Genomic DNA, 5,870 nt, shown 5'->3' with positions numbered 1-5,870 from the left:
GAAGAAAGAGACGGCAGTGGTTTGGATAAACCATCAATTGATACAAGGGTGAAAAGACCAGTTATTAGATGTTTGTTTTAATAGCATCTTTAGTTTCAAATTTGTAGTTTCTGTCATGGGAAATTCAAGTGTGATAAAGATCCATTTTCTACCTTGTTTCAAAAGAGAGCAGTTTTAAGAAAGAATTTGATTGATCCTGGAAATAAATTGGGGCATTGAGTAAGATTGAGATTGACAAAAGAAAGAGAGAAGTTACTCAATTAGGCAAAGAGGAGAAAATTGGGTTAATAAATATATATAACTTAAAAATAACTTTACAAGAGTATATTACTTAACTTAATAAATATATTTTAAAAATTACCATGTGGTATAATATCTTTTTCATATTATTTTTTTTATAAAAAAATTGACTTATCATATTAAATATTAACTTATTATTTAAATATTTTCAATGTCCAACTACCAAAATCTTATCTCATCCAAAAAAATAGTAATTATTATCTAATGAATTTTAAAATTCTTAAGTTTACAATTTAATACATTATAAAACTCTACCCATCATATATATTTTATTTCTCTAATAATCAGTCATTTTTTAATTATATTTTAGATTAAATAAGAAAATGGGTGGATTATTTTTCTAAAAATTATATCAATATATATATATATATATATATATATATATATATATATATATATATATATATATAGTTATTCAATAAAAAATATTTATAAAATTTAAAAATTTATTTTTAAAAATATTTTTTATATTTAAAGTCTAAAAAATTTAATCATGATACTTCAAAAATGTTACATGGCATATGTTTTTTTTTTTCTACTTTACTTATGTCAACTATAATTAATTAAAAATTTTATCATTAATAAAATTTTATAATATAATTATGAAAATATATAATATATAAAATATATATTTAATTATATTATTAAAATAAAATAATAAATAATTTATGCAATGCACAAATAAATTAACTATTTTTTATTTCAAGTAGTTTATTTTATATATATATATATATATTTTTTTTTTTTTTTTTTTTTTTTTTTGAGCGAAAAGAAATTGTCATCCATTAAGCCCAATCCATACATCCCCTACAGTTTGCTCCAATGCTCCATAGTCAAATGTAGCTATATCCCATATTTCCAATAAATATTTGTGATGTTGTACAAAAATGTCAAACAAATTTGTAATGGCATCAGAAATCATATATGACAATGATTTGAAATCGAACTATCAACTTATTAATTCTAATTTGATTTTGGCATCTGACAACATGAATAAATTTCTTTCTAATATATCAGACCACAAAAGTGGATCTTCTTGCATGGTTGCTATCTATTACCAGAAATATAGAGTTTGTATCAATATACAAATTTAACCGGTTTTGCCAGTCTCTTCCTCGAAGTACTTATCTTCCATGTTAGTGAAGACAAAAAGAAATAGGCATTTCAAAGAGTTTGGCTAATTTATAAAGAGACCACAATTAAAAAATGCAAAAAATTAAAAAAAAAAAATTCATGTCCATGCTAAGGAAGCTTGGGGCCTTCTCTTGATTATCTGTTCATGTTGGAAAGTAGAAAGCTTTGCATATACAGCTTATTCATGATTCAGAGAAGTCATGAACACATTTTTCCTCTTTTTGCTGGTCAATTCATGTCTGTGATTCTACAATATTTGAGGGATTTCTTGAGCTCATATCCGATAAATTTGCATCGCTCTGCCAAGAAAACAACCAACCAATAAACCGTTAATGGGTACAGCTAAATGAAGTTTTATTATTTGCTTTAGCATTATGGACTTACTAGCTGTACAGAAACTTGGCTGGGGCTGCGGGAGTGGCCAGGACCGCTGGTGGGTAATGCCAGATGCATGGCTTCTTCTGCAAGCTCTCTTAACCTGTTGATTTCTGGCAATATAACCTTGCCAAGATCTGGTCTGTCTTTCCGTCTTAACTCTGCGCACTTGAGTGCCAGCTTTGCAAAACTCCTGGCCTCTTCAATAGGCCAATCGGGTACTGCAGGATCTAACATCTGAGCAAGTGTATCTTTTTCAAGGGCGCGTTCCACATGGTGAGTTAAACCCATCGGGGGTTTTGCAGTTAATATCTGCAGAAACATGATTCCCAGGGAGTATATGTCTGACTTTATACCCAGCATGCCTGTTTGCTGATACTCTGGATCTATATAGCAAAATGTCCCTGCGGTGGACGTCATGCGATATTGTGTCACGTTGTCAGCCACCGATGGTGGCACTAGCCTCGCCAACCCAACGTCACTAATCTTGCTCACAAAGTTGCGGTCAAGCAAGATGTTGGCAGGCTTCAGATCGCGATGCACCAGTGGTTCTGGTTTTGTTTGGTGTAGGAACATCAATCCGGTTCCTATTTCAGCTGCAATTCGGAACCTCATCTGCCAGGAAAGAACAGGAGTGTTTCCTCGTCGGAAGAGCCGGTCTTCTAAGCTACCATTGGCCATGTACTCATATACTAAGCATCCATATTCTGGACAGGCTCCCAGCAGAAGGACCATGTTGGGATGTCTTATGCAACTAAGCACCTCAACCTGCAAATGAGCAAGATCATAAGGTCAATAACAGAGGTATATTGGCCCTTGAAAATCTTTCTAAGAACCTCATGCACCTTCAGGCTGCTGCAAACAACATACCTCTTGCTGAAACTGTGACCTTCCTTGAGCTGCATCTGGGCGTAAAACCTTAATTGCCACAGGCGTATGATCAAGATAACACTTGTATACAGGTCCATAACCTCCCTCCCCAATCTTGCGAGTTTCTGAAAAGAATTCTGTTGCAGTTTCGATCTCCTCTATAGTATATTTCCTGTATCTCACATTCGAATTTGCAAGAGCATCAAGTGCCCTTCTCTTCTCTTCTGATTCTTTGTGTGCTTTCATTTCTGCACCAACTCTTTTTTGTGCCTCGAATTCTGCCATCCTCTTAGCTGCCTCGGCAGCCTCCATGGCTGCTTTGGACTTGGCCTTCTCCTTTTCTGCAATTGCCAATGCAGCCTCCTCAGCTAGTCGTGCCTCTTCCAATCTCCGCTCTTCTTCCAATTTCCAGAGCTGGAGCTCTCTTGCCTGGAACGCAATTATTGGTTTGTCAGAAATTATGCTGAAGGTGAAGCAGTGAAAAGTTGGACCAATACCTTCTGTTTTGCTGTGAGAGCCTCTTTGCAAGCTGTACTGTACATTTCCATGGTTTGCTTGAGCTCAAGCTTTAGCCTTCGCATTTCAGCTTCCACGTCATCCATCGACTGTGATGCTGTGGAGAGCCTCTCGCTATCGTAGGACATTGATGACAACTCAGGTGGAGAGCCATAGTCTATTGATCTCCTTCCATAGTGCATGGACTCAAAGCTAGGGTTGCTGTCCATGTCGGAGACGTTGGAAAGGCGGTTGGTGGTGCGGCCTACTTCTGGGACATCGTAGAAGGCTGGAAACATGCGGTCAACACTTGGTCTGCCAGAGCTGACAAAAGAAATATCAGTGTCTGGAACGGAGAGCTCCCCATATGATTTGGCAACGCCTCTCCTAGTGAAAGGGGACCTGAAGAACTCCGATTCGTCACTGGATCTTCGAGGTTGTTCCAGTGGTGGCTTTTCAATAGCTGATGGTGAAATCAAATTGCATGGATAGATAAGCACTTAATAAGCAACAGAGATCAATAGAAATGGCGAGGGAAGAGAATCCTAGCTAGCAGCTAATTGATAACCTCTTTTATTATTACATGGAGTCTGGGGAACAGCCTCTGCAGGAGCTGGTTTTGTGCTGACTTGATCAACAAGTTGGGTATGCAAAGGGGAGATCGCAGGAGCAGGGCGGGAGGCAGATCGTGTGGATTGAATCTTCCCTTTGGATATGATATACACAGTAGAAAAATCGGGTGCTCCTTTTAAAATGCTGCCTGGCACATCTGTGACCTTGAATCTTCTGAGGAGAAACTTTAACTAGGTAAGGAAAAGGAGTTTTCTGTTGTGAAATTTCTTGAATGGAGGAATATTATTCAAGAGAGGTACGTACCTAAGAAAGCCTGTTTTGTTGGAAGCACCAACAATTATAGTCTCAATTGCTGAGTGAGTAGCGTATTCAATTATAGCTTTTGCTACTTCTGTGTCTTCGAGCACCACATCTTTGCATTGAATCTGGTGTCAAAGGATTGAGTTTAAATTAACAATTTTCATTCAATTTTTTTTTTAATTTTTAAGAAAACGTGACGTACATCTTTACGTGTACAAAAACAGCGAAATGGAAGGAATAGCTCCTTTGTCTGGGGGTCTGGATCCTTGCACACCAATATACTCTCAGCATTGGCATCTGCAATCTGGTTCACCTCTAAAACCAAAAACACGATAAATTATATGCTATCCCTACATTTCATATAAGATTAATATATGGTATGGCAATCTAATTAAAAATAGATAAATATAAAAAAACTAAGTAGTTTTTTTTTTTTTAACCCACTGCTAGGTAGTTAATACTTTATAGAATCAATTCATTTATTCTTATCAATATTTTATTGACTTGCGATTTTTATATAACCATGGAATCCCAGGTTTATTATATAAATTCTCCAAAAACACATGAACCATGACAAATTTTTTCCATGTCAATAATTATGGGTCTGTGAGGGACTGCATACTGGAGGGATATGAGGAACCGTAGGACTTGACTTTGACGTGGATCAGAATGACTATCTGGCCTCGCTGCAGAACGTGGTCTATTGCCCATTTCAGGGCATTTTGGCTGCTTTTGTCTTTGTCTATTGCCACAGCCACTAATCCATTTCCAGATCCTTCCCTTTTCTCTGTTTGGGATCTTGTCATCCACATCCTCAATCTCGCTTTTTGTTAATGGGCACTGTTGGTTTTTCTATTTCTTGTTTTTGTTTTTAAAATATAAATAGTAAGAAAACACTAAACACCTTTAGGATCTCTTCTTTCTCTCCCAGACCAGGAGGACAAGAGAAAGAGAGAGAAACCTTGGTATGCTCGTTTCAATTGTCTGTCAAGTCATTTGTATTTAGTTCATCGCTTTGGAAAAAAAATAGAGAGCCCTAGTTGTATCTTTCTTAAATTAGGGAACTGGAGCTTTTTTTTTTTTTTTTAATCTGTTATTGACTTTTTCAAAAAACCCATTTCCCCAAATTTCTTTGCACCTCCTTAATAAGGGCTAAATGCAATGCAATTATCGAACGCCCATTCTTGGCGTGAGTCAGGTCAGGTGCTTTGACCCTGTAAATCATTACCCAGTCCATTCCATATATAATTTTGCCGCATATAAATTCAAGACATAAACATACCTTGATTTATAATAAATTAAGTCTATGATAAAAATTGCTCAATGAATATACACTCAAATTATATATAATCTACACGGTTGGATACTAGGATCACGTAATGCTTCCGAAGAATCCTAACCTGTAGCCATTCCTATATATGTTGGTGTTACTGTTCTATTTACAAACCTTTTGGTGCTTTTTAATAAAAAAAGAAAAGGTTTGAGGTAATTGGAAATTCTTTATTAAAGTGAGTTTATTATAAATTTAAAATATAATCACATAGAATTTATGTATTTAATAAATAAATTTATTTTTTATCTGAAATCTATGATAAATGAAATGTGAATAAGAAAATTCCTTTCAGATAATTACTGTTTTTGTGTGGTTTAAGATATTTCCCAAATCACAGTGATTTTGTCTAGGTTGGCAAAAGAACATTGCCGCTGGTCATGCTGGAGGGACGTTGAAAGTCGGTAGAGAATTTCTGCTTTGTTGTCACATAGAAGTGGCAAGTGGGTATCGCTCCCCATTCCCATCTCATAGGAGTTTGGGGCCGAATTGA

At 35.7% G+C, this 5,870-nt stretch overlaps 1 pseudogene; it reads right to left on the bottom strand.

The window, feature by feature from the left end:
* Window positions 1-1,169: 1,169 nt before the first annotated feature.
* LOC110667564 (U-box domain-containing protein 35-like) lies at window positions 1,170-4,996 on the bottom strand (annotated as a pseudogene).
* Window positions 4,997-5,870: the final 874 nt, after the last annotated feature.

Source organism: Hevea brasiliensis, chromosome 4 (genome assembly GCF_030052815.1).
Source record: "Hevea brasiliensis isolate MT/VB/25A 57/8 chromosome 4, ASM3005281v1, whole genome shotgun sequence".
Lineage (NCBI taxonomy): Eukaryota > Viridiplantae > Streptophyta > Magnoliopsida > Malpighiales > Euphorbiaceae > Hevea > Hevea brasiliensis.
This window is presented reverse-complemented; position numbering and strand designations above follow the sequence as displayed.